Source organism: Lolium perenne, chromosome 3 (assembly GCF_019359855.2).
Source record: "Lolium perenne isolate Kyuss_39 chromosome 3, Kyuss_2.0, whole genome shotgun sequence".
Taxonomy (NCBI): Eukaryota; Viridiplantae; Streptophyta; class Magnoliopsida; order Poales; family Poaceae; genus Lolium; species Lolium perenne.
The window spans coordinates 244,785,955-244,804,530 of NC_067246.2; the positions used below are offsets into that span (position 1 = coordinate 244,785,955).

Here is an 18,576-nt window from a genome sequence, read left to right on the forward strand (position 1 = left end):
AACTAATTGCGGAGCTGCTTCTTACAACCAAACCAGACCATAGGTATGATAGTACATAAACACACCTGAACGACAACCTATCTTTTATCAAGCACTTGCTCATCACTGACTTCTTTTTTTCGAAAGACCAAAAACAAACTAACATGGGGAGGAACCCCTGTTATTAAGATAGGTGGTGAGTCTCTGAACCCTGGCTGCCTAGACATTTTGCTAGACAGGAAGCTATGTGTACGTAAAAATATACGAGACTATGTAAAATATGACAAGACAAAAATAGCAATTTACAACAGAGTTACATGTATTTAGTGGACATCCCAGGTTGATGGCAGAACTACTCGGAGGATTGTAAACTCTATCTTTTCAATGAAATGAAATTGCGTTTTCAAGGAAAAAAATAGCAATTTCACTCAGTGGCAAAAGCCACATGTTTTTCATTTTAGACATGTATAAAAGACATGTAAAATGGGGATTGGACTTACCCACATCCCAAGGCTGGAGGACTGGCCTGTCATGCCAGTGGAACGCATTGGTTTCATGCTCATGGTACGTACCACATTTTGACCCTGTGAAGCCTCCTGCTGTAGTTTTGGTTTCAGAGAGGAAATCGTCCATTACTTAATCGATCTCAGCTGAACTTAAGCTTATTTTCTCCACTGCAGCCGCATGGATTCTTCAACTGTTCGCCTGCGGTTGACGTGCCTCCTGGCACTTCTGATGCTGCTGATGTGAAGGAAGCTGACTCGCCTAAAGTCATAATGCCTGTAGCCATTTTTGTTAGCTCCACTGTCATGTTCACAATCGTTGAGTAACTACAAGATTCAAAAATAAAAAGGGACCTCTGTAAATTCAAGGGTACAAAGGTCAAAGTACCTAAAAGCAAAAAACGAAGGCAAAAAGTTCAATCATAAGAACCGTTTTCACAATGGCATCCACGGAAATGCTGTAAGATACATGAAAGACCTGATCTTGTCTCCTGCCTAAGCAAGATATGCATCATCACAAACGGATGCTTAAAAATTAAAATAATTACAGGTGAATGCACAAGTCACTAAACAATTAACATTGGAGAGCCAATGATACTCCATAGTAATGCAACAGGTTATGACGTATCTGATCTACGTTGCTACCATTATCAACAGCTTCTTTACGAAAACCAAGCAAATACATCCCAAACAGCAACAAAGCTGAATACAAGAATGGCATGTCTACTTAATGACATATTATACAACACCCCAATGACCCAGCCTACTATCGGTGTCTGATGCCAACTTTGGTGGTAGTTATCCTCTGCAATTAAGAAATTGACCTTGCTGATAATGTACAACATTTTGCTCTTAATCTATTTAACTTGACCAAGATACTACTCCCTCCGTCCAAAATAGTATGTCAGAGATTTTGTCCAAATTCGATGTATCTATATTACACTAAGAAGTGTCTAGATACACTTAAATTTAGGCATACTTGTGACATCCTTTTATGGACAGAGGTAGTATATACTATTCCTTTCAGTTCTGTCTATCTAAGTCTCCTTGAGTAAAAAGATACCAAAGTCAAACCAAGTCAACATCAAAATGGTATGGTTTCATGTAGGTCCCAAGCAGGAACGTTGATCGCACCTATGTAGTCTGAGAACTTCGAACACCGAGCAACCAAGCTTACATCCCTAACCTTATACGAGCAACAATAATGCACTATGCAGTGGTATATGTAATAGCAAGCAATGCTGGATGCAGGAAAAACAAAAAAAAAATACAATTGATTACAATATGCCTCCAAATGAAAACCATTTGGAAAAATGCACTAATATTTTCAGATTATCATGGAAATAGTTTAGATAGACAAAACAGCATCCCCGTGTGGTACAAGATAAGAAATGACATACCGCGCATAGTTTAAGACCACACTCATAAAGAGCCTTCTTGTGACCACAGTCAGCAGCTAGTTGCACCACTTCTTAGCACGCATATGATCCTGCGTAAACCCTTCACCCAAGCAGTAACACAAGGAAACGTTATACATGGCTCGTACATTCCCTCCCTCTGCAGCTCGCAAGTACCATTTTGCCTGCATTTACAAGTTTCTTTCAGTTTGAATTTAAGGGCAAGTAAAACCTTATGTAACTGCTACAGAGAAGTTGATGAGTCTTCTGGTAATATGGTATCCACCAGTTAGCATTGATCCTGGTGATACAATCCTGACTACCTTAGTAGGGTAAACCAGTCAAGATTGAAAGGTCCTTTCTCTTAGCAAAGTTTTCAGCAACCAAAACAAGTTCAGTTTAAATTTAGCTTAAAAGCTTGAACACAACAAATCAGCCTCGAAATCGCTATGAGCTAAAATAAGAGCATATGGAGGTTGCCTGGTGAAAAAGTAGTTCAGAAAACATTTGCTATAGGCCTATTTCGTAAAAAATCAATATTACAACAACTATTTTGAATATGCATCTGGAGTAACTAACTATTTTGAGCTTTAAAAAATTAAAAAGCACAATGGTAACTGTGCACAGAGGCGGTATCTTACAGCTTCTCGTTGATTCCTCTTGATTCCTTTTCCATTCTGCAAGCAGAGGCCTAGGTTGTATTGGGCACGAACATTGCCTGCGGACGCAGCTGGATAAAACCATCTAACAGCTTCCTTGGCCTCGGTGGATCAGCTGTATTGTAAAGAAATTTGACATGGTTAATTCCAAAATTTCTAATGGCTAGAGTTTGACTGCGTAACAAAACCTAGATGCCAATTCCACTACGAGCTAGGTCTTGTATTTGTTACTCTTCGTAGTTTGAAATCGGACTGAAAGAACACCAAAGTTCTTGTAAAAAGACCCAAAGAAGACCGACGCACGAGGCGGAGCAATCAATAAGTCCACTAAAATCAACACATCTGCTAGGACACTAGCGAAATTGGTCATAACCTTTTAGCTACCATCTGAAACAAGTAACCAAGAAAGGAAATTCCCGTAACCCCAAATCACTGATACCTTCAAGGTAAGAGACCCCGAGATTGCACATCCCGACAGGGTGCCCCAGCTCGGCCGCCCTGCGGTAGTACCCCATGGCCTCCTCTCGCTGCCCCTCCTCCCAGCACAGCAGCCCGGCGTCCACCATCGCCGCCGCGGATCCGAGCCTGGCCGCCCGCTGGAACATCCCGAGCGCGCTCCGCCGCGCCAGGTCGCGCCCTCGACCCCGCAGGGGCGGGGACGGTGGGGCCGTGCTTGAGGCGGCGGCCGTGCGCGTGCAGCGCTGCCGCCTCGCGGAGCGGCTGCAGCGCGTCCCTCCAGGCCCGGCACGCGCGGCTGGCGGCCGAGACGTCGGCGGCGCCGGACGCGGAGAATGTAAAATATGACAGTACAAAAATAGCAATTTACAACAGAGTTACATGTATTTAGTGGACATCCCAGGTTGATGGCAGAACTACTCGGAGGATTGTAAACTCTATCTTTTCAATGAAATGAAATTGCGTTTTCAAGGAAAAAAATAGCAATTTCACTCAGTGGCAAAAGCCACATGTTTTTCATTTTAGACATGTATAAAAGACATGTAAAATGGGGATTGGACTTACCCACATCCCAAGGCTGGAGGACTGGCCTGTCATGCCAGTGGAACGCATTGGTTTCATGCTCATGGTACGTACCACATTTTGACCCTGTGAAGCCTCCTGCTGTAGTTTTGGTTTCAGAGAGGAAATCGTCCATTACTTAATCGATCTCAGCTGAACTTAAGCTTATTTTCTCCACTGCAGCCGCATGGATTCTTCAACTGTTCGTCATGCGGTTGACGTGCCTCCGGCACTTCGATGCCGCTGATGTGAAGGAAGCTGACTCGCCTAAAGTCATAATGCCCGTAGCCATTTTTGTTAGCTCCACTGTCATGTTCACAATCGTTGAGTAACTACAAGATTCAAAAATAAAAAGGGACCTCTGTAAATTCAAGGGTACAAAGGTCAAAGTACCTAAAAGCAAAAAACGAAGGCAAAAAGTTCAATCATAAGAACCGTTTTCACAATGGCATCCACAGAAATGCTGTAAGATACATGAAAGACCTGATCTTGTCTCCTGCCTAAGCAAGATATGCATCATCACAAACGGATGCTTAAAAATTAAAATAATTACAGGTGAATGCACAAGTCACTAAACAATTAACATTGGAGAGCCAATGATACTCCATAGTAATGCAACAGGTTATGACGTATCTGATCTACGTTGCTACCATTATCAACAGCTTCTTTACGAAAACCAAGCAAATACATCCCAAACAGCAACAAAGCTGAATACAAGAATGGCATGTCTACTTAATGACATATTATACAACACCCCAATGACCCAGCCTACTATCGGTGTCTCGATGCCAACTTTGGTGGTAGTTATCCTCTGCAATTAAGAAATTGACCTTGCTGATAATGTACAACATTTTGCTCTTAATCTATTTAACTTGACCAAGATACTACTCCCTCCGTCCAAAATAGTATGTCAGAGATTTTGTCCAAATTCGATGTATCTATATTACACTAAGAAGTGTCTAGATACACTTAAATTTAGGCATACTTGTGACATCCTTTTATGGACAGAGGTAGTATATACTATTCCTTTCAGTTCTGTCTATCTAAGTCTCCTTGAGTAAAAAGATACCAAAGTCAAACCAAGTCAACATCAAAATGGTATGGTTTCATGTAGGTCCCAAGCAGGAACGTTGATCGCACCTATGTAGTCTGAGAACTTCGAACACCGAGCAACCAAGCTTACATCCCTAACCTTATACGAGCAACAATAATGCACTATGCAGTGGTATATGTAATAGCAAGCAATGCTGGATGCAGGAAAAACAAAAAAAAAATACAATTGATTACAATATGCCTCCAAATGAAAACCATTTGGAAAAATGCACTAATATTTTCAGATTATCATGGAAATAGTTTAGATAGACAAAACAGCATCCCCGTGTGGTACAAGATAAGAAATGACATACCGCGCATAGTTTAAGACCACACTCATAAAGAGCCTTCTTGTGACCACAGTCAGCAGCTAGTTGCAGCCACTTCTTAGCACGCATATGATCCTGCGTAAACCCTTCACCCAAGCAGTAACACAAGGAAACGTTATACATGGCTCGTACATTCCCTCCTCTCGCAGCTCGCAAGTACCATTTTGCCCGCATTTACAAGTTTCTTTCAGTTTGAATTTAAGGGCAAGTAAAACCTTATGTAACTGCTACAGAGAAGTTGATGAGTCTTCTGGTAATATGGTATCCACCAGTTAGCATTGATCCTGGTGATACAATCCTGACTACCTTAGTAGGGTAAACCAGTCAAGATTGAAAGGTCCTTTCTCTTAGCAAAGTTTTCAGCAACCAAAACAAGTTCAGTTTAAATTTAGCTTAAAAGCTTGAACACAACAAATCAGCCTCGAAATCGCTATGAGCTAAAATAAGAGCATATGGAGGTTGCCTGGTGAAAAAGTAGTTCAGAAAACATTTGCTATAGGCCTATTTCGTAAAAAATCAATATTACAACAACTATTTTGAATATGCATCTGGAGTAACTAACTATTTTGAGCTTTAAAAATTAAAAAGCACAATGGTAATCGTGTGTACAGAGGCGGTATCTTACAGCTTCTCGTTGATTCCTCTTGATTCCTTTTCCATTCTGCAAGCAGAGGCCTAGGTTGTATTGGGCACGAACATTGCCTGCGGACGCAGCTGGATAAAACCATCTAACAGCTTCCTTGGCCTCAGGTGGATCAGCTGTATTGTAAAGAAATTTGACAGCCAGTTAATTCCAAAATTTCTAATGGCTAGAGTTTGACTGCGTAACAAAACCTAGATGCCAATTCCACTACGAGCTAGGTACTGTATTTGTTACTCTTCAGAGTTTGAAATCGGACTGAAAGAACACCAAAGTTTACCGTAAAAAGACCCAAATAGAAGACCGACGCACGAGGCGGAGCAATCAATAAGTCCACTAAAATCAACACATCTGCTAGGACACTAGCGAAATTGGTCATAACCTTTTAGCTACCATCTGAAACAAGTAACCAAGAAAGGAAATTCCCGTAACCCCAAATCACTGATACCTTCAAGGTAAGAGACCCCGAGATTGCACATCCCGACAGGGTGCCCCAGCTCGGCCGCCCTGCGGTAGTACCCCATGGCCTCCTCTCGCTGCCCCTCCTCCCAGCACAGCAGCCCGGCGTCCACCATCGCCGCCGCGGATCCGAGCCTGGCCGCCCGCTGGAACATCCCGAGCGCGCTCCGCCGCGCCAGGTCGCGCCCCTCGACCCCGCAGGGGGCGGGGACGGTGGGGCCGTGCTTGAGGCGGCGGCCGTGCGCGTGCAGCGGCTGCCGCCTCGCGGAGCGGCTGCAGCGCGTCCCTCCAGGCCCGGCACGCGCGGCTGGCGGCCGAGACGTCGGCGGCGCCGGACGCGGAGAGCGCCCGGTGGAGGAGCTCCTGCGGGAGGTCGGCGAAGTCGGAGCCGGAGCCGAGGGGGGCGGTCTTGGGCGGCGCGGGAGGCGGTGGCGGTGGCCGCAGTCGCCGGCGGCGAGAAGCAGGGGCGGAGAGGAGGTTGGCGGCCAGCCAAACGAGCAGCAGTGGCGGCGGCCGTGGAGGAGGGGATTGGGGGAGGAGACGCCGGGCCAGGTGGGCTTTACACGACCCATGGATAAAACGTGGGTTCGTGCGAGGGCCTCACGCCCTGGACGTAACGGCCGGCCGAGATCGCGCCACGTCAGCTCGATCTAACGGCCCAAAATCCAAACGCCTGTGAGAGCCCCTATGGGGGGCATCATATACACCTTTAGATACAAAGGTATTGCTACAGTAGTAACAAGCACTTGACTCAAATATAAAACAAAAATTGCAGAAATAAAATAATGGGTTGTCTCCCATAATCGCTTTTCTTTAATGCCTTTCAGCTAGGCGCAGAAAGTGTAAATCAAGTAACATCTAGAGAAGAAGCATCAACATCATAATTTGTTCTAATAATAGAATCAAAAGGTAACTTCATTCTCTTTCTAGGGAAGTGTTCCATACCTTTCTTAAGTGGAATTGATATTTAATATTTCCTTCTTTCATATCAATAATAGCACCAACAGTTCGAAGAAAGGGTCTTCCCAAAATAATAGGACAAGATGCATTGCATTCAATATCCAAAACAACAAAATCAACGGGGACAAGGTTATTGTTAACCGTAATGTGAATATTGTCAATCCTCCCCAAAGGTTTCTTTATAGAATTATCAGCAAGATTAACATCCAAATAACAATATTTCAATGGTGGCAAGTCAAGCATATCATAGAGTTTCTTAGGCATAACAGAAATACTTGCACCAAGATCACATAAAACATTACAATCAAAATCATTGACCTTCATTTTAATGATGGGCTCCCAACCATCTTCCAACTTCCTAGGAATAGAAGTTTCAAGTTTTAATTTCTCTTCTCTAGCTTTTATGAGAGCATTTGTAATATGTTTTGTAAAGGCCAAGTTTATAGCACTAGCATTAGGACTTCTAGTAATTTTTTGCAAGAACTTAATAACTTCAGAGATATGACAATTATGAAAATCAAAACCATTATGATCTAAAGCAATGGGATCATTGTCCCCAATACTCTGAAAAATTTCAGCAGTTTCAGGCAATTTTGCATGCTTTGTATTAGAAGTAGAAACATTGCCAATACCAATTATTTTACCATTGATAGTAGGAGGTTTAGCAACATGTGAAGCATCAACATTACTAGTGGTGGTAATAGTCCAAACTTTAGCTATATTATTCTCTTTAGCAAGTTTTTCTTCTCTTTTCCACCTAGCATGCAATTCAGCCATTATTCTAATATTGTCATTAATTCGAACTTGTATAGCGTTTTCTGTAGCAAATGACTTAATATCTTTAGTTTCATTAGGCATAACTTTCAGTTTTAAAAGATCAACATCAGCAGCAAGACTATCAACCTTAGAAGCAAGAACATCAATTTTACCAAGCTTTTCCTCAACAGATTTGTTAAAAGCAGTTTGTGTACTAATATATTCTTTAAGCATGACTTCAAGACCAGAGGGTACACTCCTACTATTATTGTAAGAATTACCATAAGAATTACCATAACCATTACCATTATTAGAAGGATATGGCCTATAGTTGTTACCAAAATTATTCCTATAAGCATTGTTGTTGAAATTATTATTTTTAATGAAGTTCACATCAACATGCTCTTCTTGAGCAACCAATGAAACTAAAGGAACATTATTATGATCAACATTAGATCTACCATTAACAAGTATAGACATAATAACATCAATCTTATCACTCAAGGAGGAGGTTTCTTCAACAGAATTTACCTTCTTACCTTGAGGAGTCCTTTCAGTGTGCCATTAAGAGTAGTTGATCATCATATCATCAAGAAGCTTTGTTGCGGCACCCAAAGTGATGGACATAAAAGTACCTCCAGCAGCTGAATCCAATAGGTTCCTCGAAGAAAAATTTAATCCTGCATAAAAGGTTTGGATGATCATCCAAGTAGTTAGTCCATGGGTAGGGCAATTCTTTACCAAAGATTTCATTATTTCCCATGCTTGGGCAACATGTTTATTATCCAATTGCTTAAAATTCATAATGCTACTTCTCAAGGATATAATTTTAGTAGGAGGATAATATCTTCCAATGAAAGCATCTTTACATTTAGTCCATGAATCAATACCATTCTTAGGCAAAGATAGCAACCAATCTTTAGCTCTTCCTCTTAAGGAGAAATGAAACAATTTCAGTTTTATAATATCCCCATCTACATCCTTATACTTTTGCATTTCACAAAGTTCAACAAAATTATTAAGATGTGCAGCAGCATCATCAGTACTAACACCAGAAAATTGCTCTCTCATAACAAGATTTAGTAAAGCAGGTTTAATTTCATAAAATTCTGCTGTAGTAGCAGGTGGAGCAATAGGTGTGTATGAAATCATTATTATTTGTGCTTGTGAAGTCACACAACTTAGTGTTCTCAGGAGTACTCATTTTAGCAATAATAAAGTAGGTAAAGCAAACTAAATTAAGTAAAGTAAAACAAGTAACTAATTTTTTTGTGTTTTTGATATAAACAAAGCAAACAAGATAGAAAATAAAATAAAGTAAAGCAAGACAATAAAAAAGTAAAGAGATTGGATGTGAGAGACTCCCCTTGCAGCGTGTCTTGATCTCCCCGGCAACGGCGCCAGAAAAAGAGTTGCTTGTGACGGCAAAGCACACGTCCGTTGGGAACCCCAAGAGGAAGGTGTGATGCGTACAACAGCAAGTTTTCCCTTAGTAAGAAACCAAGGTTATCGAACCAGTAGGAGATGAAGGCCACGTGAAGGTTGTTGGTGGAGGAGTGTAGTGCGGCGCAACACCAGAGATTCCGGCGCCAACGTGGAACCTGCACAACACAATCAAAATACTTTGCCCCAACTTAACAGTGAGGTTGTCAATCTCACCGGCTTGCTGTAAACAAAGGATTAAACGTATGGTGTGCATAATGATGTTTGTTTGCGAAGAACAGCAGAGAACAATGATTGCAGTAGATTGTATTTCATATGTAAAAGAATGGACCGGGGTCCACAGTTCACTAGTGGTGTCTCTCCAATAAGATAAATAACATGTTGGGTGAACAAATTACAGTTGGGCAATTGACAAATAGAGAGGGCATAGCAATGCACATACATATCATGATGACTAATATGAGATTTACTTAGGGCATTACGACAAAGAACATATACCGCTGTCCAGCATGCATCTATGCCTAAAAAGTCCACCTTCGGGTTAGCATCCGCACCCCTTCCAGTATTAAGTTGCAAACAACAGAAAATTGCATTAAGTACTGTGCGTAATGTAAACAATACAAATATCCTTAGACAAAGCATTGATGTTTTATCCCTAGTGGCAACTGAAAGGACACGGATGTCGCCTAGAGGGGGGGGGGGTGAATAGGCGATTTAAAACTTTTACGAGATGGGCTTAACAAATGCGGAATAAAACTAGCGTTTATTTTGTCAAGCCCAAAGCCTATATACTATGGTTCACCTATGTGCACCAACAACTTATTCTAAGCAATGCAAGCAACTTATGTGATAGCAATATATATATATAACTTCAAGCACGATGGCTATCACAAGGTAAAGTGCATAAGTAAAGAGCTCGGGTATAGAGATGACCGAGGCACGCGGGAGACGAAGATTTATCCCGAAGTTCACACTCTTGCGAGTGTTAATCTCCGTTGGAGAGGTGCGGTGGCTTAGTGCTCCCAAACGCCACAAGAGGCTCACCTTGAGGTGTGGTTGCTCGATGCACACCAACGCCACAAAGGCCTCACCCCAAGATGCGGTACTCACACCACACACCGAACGCCACGAAGGCGCCTCACCTAAATCTCCGGTGACCCTCGCCACAAAGGCCTAGGTCACGGTTCCACTAAGGGATTTCCTTCGAGGCGGAAACCGGGCCTTACACAAAGCTTGGGGCACACATCCACAACTTAATTGGAGGCTCCCAAGAAATCGCCACAAAGGCCTCAAAGCCGTCTAGGGTCCAAAGACCCAAGAGTAACAACCTACTTGCTTTCACTTCCACGAATCTCCGTGGAGAACTCAAACCGATGCACCAAATGCAATGGCAAGAACACCACAAAGATGCTCCAATCCTTCACTCTCAAATTCCAACAAAGCTACTAAAGCTATTGGGGGAATAGGAGAGGAAGAACAAGAGAAGAACACAAAGTTCCCCAAGATCTAGATCCGAAAGATTCACTCACAAAGAGATGATTTTGTTTGGTCAAAGAGTGGATCTAGATCTCCTCAATCTTTCTCTCAAATAGATGTAAGAATCATGAGAAGGGGAGAAATATCTCAAGTTTCAAAAGGTCAACAACAATGGAGGAGAGAGGCTTGAGAAAGAGGAGGAAGAAGAAGCAACTCAAGAAAGATGGGAGAGAAAGACTTAAAAGGGAGGCCCCCAAAATTCTGCCCGTTGGGGCTGCCTCGACTTGGGGCCGGTAGTACCGGCCAGCTAGGGGCGGTACTACCGCCCGAGTGTGCTGCGTGCATGAGGGAGAGCGAGGCGATGGAGCTGCGGGCCGGGAGGGGGAGGCCGGAGCCTCCGGCCGAGGTACCGGCCGGGGTACCGCCGAGCCGCCCCAAAGCCCTGGAACAAAACTGCCTCAATTGGCAATTAACCGGTACCACGAGCGGTACCTCGCCTGGAGGCTCCAGCCGTGGGCTGGGTACCGCGAGCGGTACCTTGCCTGGAGGCTCCAGCCATGGGCTGGGTGGAGGCTCCGGCCAGGGCAGGGTGGAGGCTCCGGCCAGGGCCCCTCCTCACCAAATCGTTTTTACCTAAACACCCCATACGAAAACCTTAAGAACTTTTGCAACCGGACTCCGATTTCGATGATCTTAGGCTCGTTGAAATCAAAACAACGAGCTCTACAAAAATATGCATAGAAACATCATAGTCCAGAAAAGTAGGATAGCAACAAAAGACGAAAGGTTTGACCTATCTAAAAAAGACATACCGGTAAAACCTCCAACCTCAAAAATGCAACAAGTGATTCATGCGGAATCCGTTTTCGATGAACTAGAGCTTGCTGTGGAAGTAAGCACAAGCTCTAAAACACCTCATGGATAAGATACAAATAACAACCAAGAAAGATGATGCAAGGATGCAAAGGTTTGAGCTCTCTCCGAATGATACGATCGAGTTACTCACTCGAGAGCCCTCTTGATAGTACGGTAACTAAACTATAAGCCGGTCTCCAACTACACTATGAGACCGGTGAGAAAGAAACCCTATCAAGAGCAAACTTTATACTTGCGCATTCCACTTGAGCTCGATGATGACGATCTTGACCTCAACAAGATGGAACACCTTTCTTGATTGTGCTTGCTTGACGAAGTCTTGTGGGTTGCTCCCCCATAATCCACCATGGGAGAGCTTCTTCTTCGGCGCAACTTCACATATCCATGATAACCATATGGATGGCAAGAGTCAATCAAAGGATCTCTTCGAGATGGCTCATCTTGAACTAGCACTTCATTTCTTCATGGCAAGCTTCAATCTTATGATCTCTTCGAGTTGGCTCATCTTGAACTTACACTTCATTTCTTCATTCTTCATCATGTTGATGTCTTGAAGGAACTTGAGGGCTCACTTCATCTTCATCTTCAAGACATACTTGATATTTGATATCCTTCATCAATTTATTCTTATTGCAAACTTGAAGCCAACAAATGGTTCAAGCATTGCCTATGGACAACACCTACAAATATAACTCAATGCAAACATTAGTCCATAGGGATTGTCATTAATTACCAAAACCACACATGGGGCTCCATGCACTTTCAATCCCCCCCATTTTGGTAATTGATGACAATCTCTTTGAGAGGGTTTATATAAGGAATTTAAGTAACAAATAAGTTGAATATATAGAGCAAACTCCCCCATAATATATGCATGTGTGAATGATCTTGACTTTCATTGCATGTATTGGCATTCAAAGCCTAGTGGAGTTTCCTCTAAATATTCAACTATGCAAAGCAACAAGATGCAATGCAATAAAGGCACATGCTTAAGCACAAAGCAAAGACATAACCAAATTCCCTTAAACCCTCCAAACTTCTCCCCCATTGGCACCAATTGCCGAAATGGGTGAAAAATTTAGAAGGCCAGTATAGTGAGAGTTCCTCCATAGCGTGTGCATTTCTCATAATTTGAGTGGAATCAAATGCACATATCCAATGACAAATATTCGGAAGGAATCACACTATAGATAGGATCAAAGATTGCAAAAAGATAACAAAGTCAAGAAGCTTCAACAAATGAAGCAAGCAACCAAATGAACCACAAAGAAGATACCAAAAGAAAGATAGATATTATGATAAGATCAAGAAGATTGCTCTAAATAATATGAGGAAGCTCCCCAAGGTTTGTGCACAAAACTAGACAATTTGCATTGGAGTATAAAGTGCACAAACATGGAATCATCACTCCCATAATATCATTCAAAAACAAAAGATACCAAGTGAATCAAACTCTAATGATCACCACAAGATAGTGCTGTAAATCAAATGAGGAAGCTCCCCAAGGTACATGCATAAAATAAAATGTTGCATTTGAATACAATATGCATAACATGGAATCCTCACTTCCTCATTTAAAACACAAACATTTGTAATAGATCATAGATAGAAAAATAAGCTAAACACTTGCAACAAACAAATAGTTGATCAACAAGTAAAAGGCACCATAATAAAAAGGCTCAACCAAGAGGATATGTGAAAGGCATGATAAAGCATATTATAAGACTATTACAAGGATGAGCAAAAAGCATCATCATAGTCTTCTATGAATTATATTGCTTAGCATGACCAATCAACACGCAATAAATAAATAAGATATCAAAAGGAGATGTATCATCTCTTATGTGTATAAGTTTCTCTAAGTGGGCAATATCACAAAGATATTTATCCACAAAGAAACATGCACACACAAAATAGATACGCAAGAAAAATAGTATGATATCCAAGACGAAGTCATGCAATATACCAATAAGAATTTTTGCTTAATAGCATGGCCAAAGGCTCAATTTTATCTTATTGTACATTCATGAACTTCAACCACAAACAACTAAAATACATCACAAATATCAATAAGGGATAGAAGATAGTTGGGATGCATTTGAGAAAGGCAACAAGTATCACAAACGAGAATACCAAAAGAAGTAGCTAAATTTGCACTTTCATCTATATTCCACATGTGAGAGCCTTGAGGAATTGATATGCAATAAAATTGCTAGATAGGCATAGTTGGGATGGATGAATCATGAGCATGATTTAAAATACTTCCCAACAAATGCACTCATCCCAAATTACTCACATTAACAATAAAGAGGTTTGATACGTCCCCGACGTATCCATAATTTCTGATGTTCCATGCTTGTTTTATGACAATACTTACATGTTTTGCTTGCACTTTATGATGATTTCATGCATTTTCTGGAACTAACCTATTAACAAGATGCCACAGTGCCAGTTCCTGTTTTCTGCTGTTTTTGGTTCCAGAAAGGCTGTTCGGGCAATATTCTCGGAATTGGACGAAATCAACGCCAAACCTCCTATTTTTCCCGGAAGCATCCAGAACACCGAAGAAGAGTCGGAGAGGGGCCAGAGGGCCACCACACCCTATGGCGGCGCGGCCAAGCCTGGGCCCGCGCCAGCCTAGGGTGAGGCGCCCCCAGGTGCCCCCCTGCGCCGCCTCTTCGCCTATAAAATCCCTTTCGACCTAAAAACACCGTACCAATTGACGAAACTCCAGAAAGACTCCAGGGGCGCCGCCACCGTCGTGAAACTCCAATTCGGGGGACAGAACTCTGTTCCGGCACCCTGCCGGAACGGGGAAGTGCCCCCGGAAGCCATCTCCATCAACGCCACCGCCTCCACCATGCTCCGTGAGTAGTTCCCCCATGGACTACGGGTTCTAGCAGTAGCTATGTCGGTATACTCTCCCCCATGTACTTCAATACAATGGTCTCATGAGCTGCCTTACATGATTGAGATTCATCTGATGTAATCGGTGTTGTGTTTGTTGGGATCCGATGGATGATACATTATGATTAGTCTATCTATAAAGTTTGTGAAGTTATTGTTGCTGCAATCTTGTTATGCTTAATGCTTGTCACTAGGGCCCGAGTGGCATGATCTTAGATTTAAGCTCTATACTTATTGCTTAGATTGTATCTACAAGTTGTATGCACATGTCACTGTCCGGAACCAAAGGCCCCGAAGTGACAGAAATCGGGACAACCGGAGGGGATGGCGGTGATGTGAGGGACACATGTTTTCACGGAGTGTTAATGCTTTGCTCCGGTACTCTATTAAAAGGAGTACCTTAATATCCAGTAGTTTCCCTTGAGGCCCGGCTGCCACCGGCTGGTAGGACAATAGATGTTGTGCAAGTTTCTCATTGCGAGCACGTACGACTATAATTGGAAAACATGCCTACATAATTAATTATCTTGATGTTCTATCTTAATGCTTTGATTCCTATCAATTGCCCAACTGTAATTTGTTCACCCAACACTTGTCACTTATTGGAGAGTTACCACTAGTGTAGATCGCTGGGAACCCCGGTCCATCTCTCATCATAATATACTCGTTCTATATGTCATTGGAAGTAGTATCAACTATCTTCTGGTGCCATTGCTCTCATATTGCTATTACTGCTGCTGTGTTACTGTTACTACTGCTCTCATATTACTGCTACTTTCACATCACCCCTGTTACTAGTGCTTTTCCAGGTGCAGCTGAATTGACAACTCAGTTGTTAAGGCTTATAAGTATTCTTTACCTCTCCTTGTGTCAAATCAATAAATTTGGGTTATACTACCCTCGAAGACTGCTGCGATCCCCTATACTTGTGGGTTATCAAGACTGTTTTCTGACGCCGTTGCCGGGGAGGCATAGCTCTACTCATAAGTTCACCTGGGGAGTACACTCTACCTCTCTCTCTGTTTTTATTTTGTTTTATTTTGTTTTGCTTAGTTTACTTTTATCTAGTTTATTTGTGCTTAGTTTATTTTTGTCTAGTATTATTTTCCTTATTTTACTTTTGCTTAGTTTATTTTTGTCTTGTTTTATTTTCCTCATATACCCAAAAATCCATAAAAATTTGAAAAACCTAAAAATTAAAAACTGTTGTTATGGGAGAACAAACAACCTACTTGGAGCTTATAGAATGTTATAATAATTATAGAGAATCAAGAACTGGTAAAATAATGAGTGCTATGATAGAAAAATTGAATACAATGGCTAGAATCTTGCTTAGACGCCATGATATAAACTGTTGCTCTCAACAGGATAAACATCTTAGATTTCAATGTGGCTTTAGTGAGGAATTTTTAATTAAGAACTATAATCGGAATTGCTATATTCATTATGGGTTCGAAGAGGTAGAACAATTTGTCTTATTTATGGGAGCCTCCGAGATAGAATCCTTCATGGTTGAGAATTATGAAACTTGTGCTATTTGTAAGGACCTTAAAGATTATGTCTCTACTATCCTTAATTCTTGCATAGAATGCTACAGTAGAAATCCTTATATCCTTGATTATAAAGAGAGACACATTAATGCACAAGAATGCACTCACAATTTGCAGGAACCGGTGGAAGAAGAAACTGATGAACCTGAAAGCTCATTGGATGAAAAAGAGGAGGAAATTGATGAACCTGAAAGCTCATTGGATGAAAAAGAAGAGGAGAGCGACGAACAAAAGGGGGAAGAATGGATTAGCTACCCATGCCAACCTTCTAATGAGAGTAACTCTTTATCTCTTACACTATTTGATTGTCCTCCATGCTTACCGAAAGAGGTTGAATGTTATGTTCCTGTGGATTCTCTTGAAATATTCCCTATGAGTAAAACTTGTGAGAATAATTATGCTACTGTTATTTATGATAATCCATGCTACTTTGATAAATCTTATGATAATTCTTTGTTTGTGCCTGATGTCGAAATGCATGGTACTAAAGAATTTTGCGTAGCAAATATTTATGATAAAGCTCTAGATGATGGTCCTATGTTACTTGATAATATCAATTGTACTACTAATGAAAATGGGATTGGAGAGTTCTTGACTTTATCTATATGTCCCATATCTTTTGAGATTGATCAACTACCTTGTTATTTTATTAATAAAAGTAAGTTTGAAAGTTTTAATCCCAATATTCTTGAGCTTGATAAAAATTATGTGTTTATGGATCATGAAAAGTATGCTGCATGTGATAGTTATATTGTTGAGTTTGTTCATGAAGCTACTGAAAACTATTATGAGAGAGGGAAATATGGTTGTAGAAATTTGCATGGTACTAAAACACCTCTCTATGTGCTCAAAATTTTGAAGTTGCACTTATTTTATCTTCCTATGCTTGTTACTTTGCTTTTCATGAACTTGTTTATTTACAAGATTCCTTTGCATAGGAAGCATGTTAGACTTAAATGTGTTTTGAATTTGCTTCTTGATGCTCTCTTTTGCTTCAAATACTATTTCTCGCGAGTGCATCATTAAAACTGCTGAGCCCATCTTAATGGCTATAAAGAAAGCAACTTCTTGGGAGATAACCCATGTGTTATTTTGCTACAGTACTTTGTTTTATATTTGTGTCTTGGAAGTTGTTTACTACTGTAGCAACCTCTTCTTATCTTAGTTTTGTGTTTTGTTGTGCCAAGTGAAGTCTCTAATCGAAGGTTGATACTGGATTTGGATTTCTGCGCAGAAACAGATTTCTATCTGTCACGAATCTGGGCTGTTTTCTCTGTATAAAAATCATAAAAATATGCCAATTTACATGCGTGTTCCTCAGATATGTACGCAACTTTCATTAGTTTTGAGTTTTCTGATTTGAGCAACGGAAGTATTTATTAAAAATTCGTCTTTACTGGCTGTTCTGTGTTGGTAGATTCTGTCTCTGTTTTTTGCATTGTCTCTTGTGGACTTTAAGCAAGGCTTTCTAGACGTAGAGGGCTGTAGCTAATGTTTTATTGAGTTCTTGCAATGTGCCACTACAGTACCATGGTGGATTCAAATTTTTTGAGTACTAACCCCTCTAATGAAGTTTATGAGAAGTTTGGTGTGAAGGAAGTTTTCAAGGGTCAAGAGAGGAGGATGATATATGATCAAGAAGAGTGAAAAGTCTAAGCTTGGGGATGCCCCCGTGGTTCATCCCTGCATATTTCAAGAAGACTCAAGCGTCTAAGCTTGGGGATGCCCAAGGCATCCCCTTCTTCATCAACTTATCAGGTTTCTTCTATTGAAACTATATTTTTATTCGGTCACATCATATGTGTTTTACTTGGAGCGTCTGTGTGCTTTTATTTTTGTTTTTGTTTGAATAAGATGGATCCTAGCAATCCTTGTTTGGGAGAGAGACACGCTCCGCTTTTTCATATGAACACTTGTTCTTCGTTTTACTTTTAATGTTCAATGATAAAAGTTGGAAGCTACAGCACTTATTGTGATTTGGTTGGAAACAGAAAATGCCTCATATGTCTTGAATAATTTGACACTTGGCAATTGTTTTGAGCTCTCAAGTAGATCATAAGTTTTTGCATGTAGTTTAAACCTATTAGTGGAGAACTACTGTAAAGCTTGTTAAAATTGGTTTGCATAATTGATCTCTCTTAAGGTCTAGATATTTTCTAGTAAAAGTGTTTGAGCAACAAGGAAGACAGTGTAGAGTATTATAATGCTTGCAATATGTTCTTATGTAAGTTTTGCTGTATCGGTTCATACTTGTGTTTGCTTCAAACAACCTTGCTAGCCCAAAACCTTGTATCGAGAGGGAATACTTCTCATGCATCCAAAATACTTGAGCCAACCACTATGCCATTTGTGTCCACCATACCTACCTACTATGTGGTATTTCCTGCCATTCCAAAGTAAATTGCTTGAGTGCTACCTTTAAACAATTCAAAATGCTTCTCAATTTGTGTTAATGTTTTATAGCTCATGAGGAAGTATGTGGTGTTTATCTTTCAATCTTGTTGGGCAACTTTCACCAATGGACTAGTGGCTT

At 41.1% G+C, this 18,576-nt stretch overlaps 1 protein-coding gene and 1 pseudogene across 2 annotated transcripts in view; both read right to left on the minus strand.

Moving 5' to 3' along the window:
- Positions 1-5,110, minus strand: part of LOC127339879 (uncharacterized) — a 40,558-nt gene extending 35,448 nt beyond the window's left edge. Inside the window, exons 1-2 of one of the 2 annotated variants that reach the window (XR_011755902.1) lie at positions 4,962-5,110; positions 1,883-2,064 (exon numbers count right to left, since the gene is read on the minus strand). The gene's annotated coding sequence lies outside the window, so the exon portion shown is untranslated. Of the gene's footprint in view, positions 1-1,882; positions 2,065-2,520; positions 2,660-4,961 lie in introns of those variants that run through there. The other variant, XR_011755901.1, reaches the window with a different exon arrangement.
- Positions 5,111-5,556: 446 nt separating this feature from the next.
- Positions 5,557-18,576, minus strand: part of LOC127339878 (uncharacterized) — a 97,731-nt pseudogene continuing 84,711 nt past the window's right edge.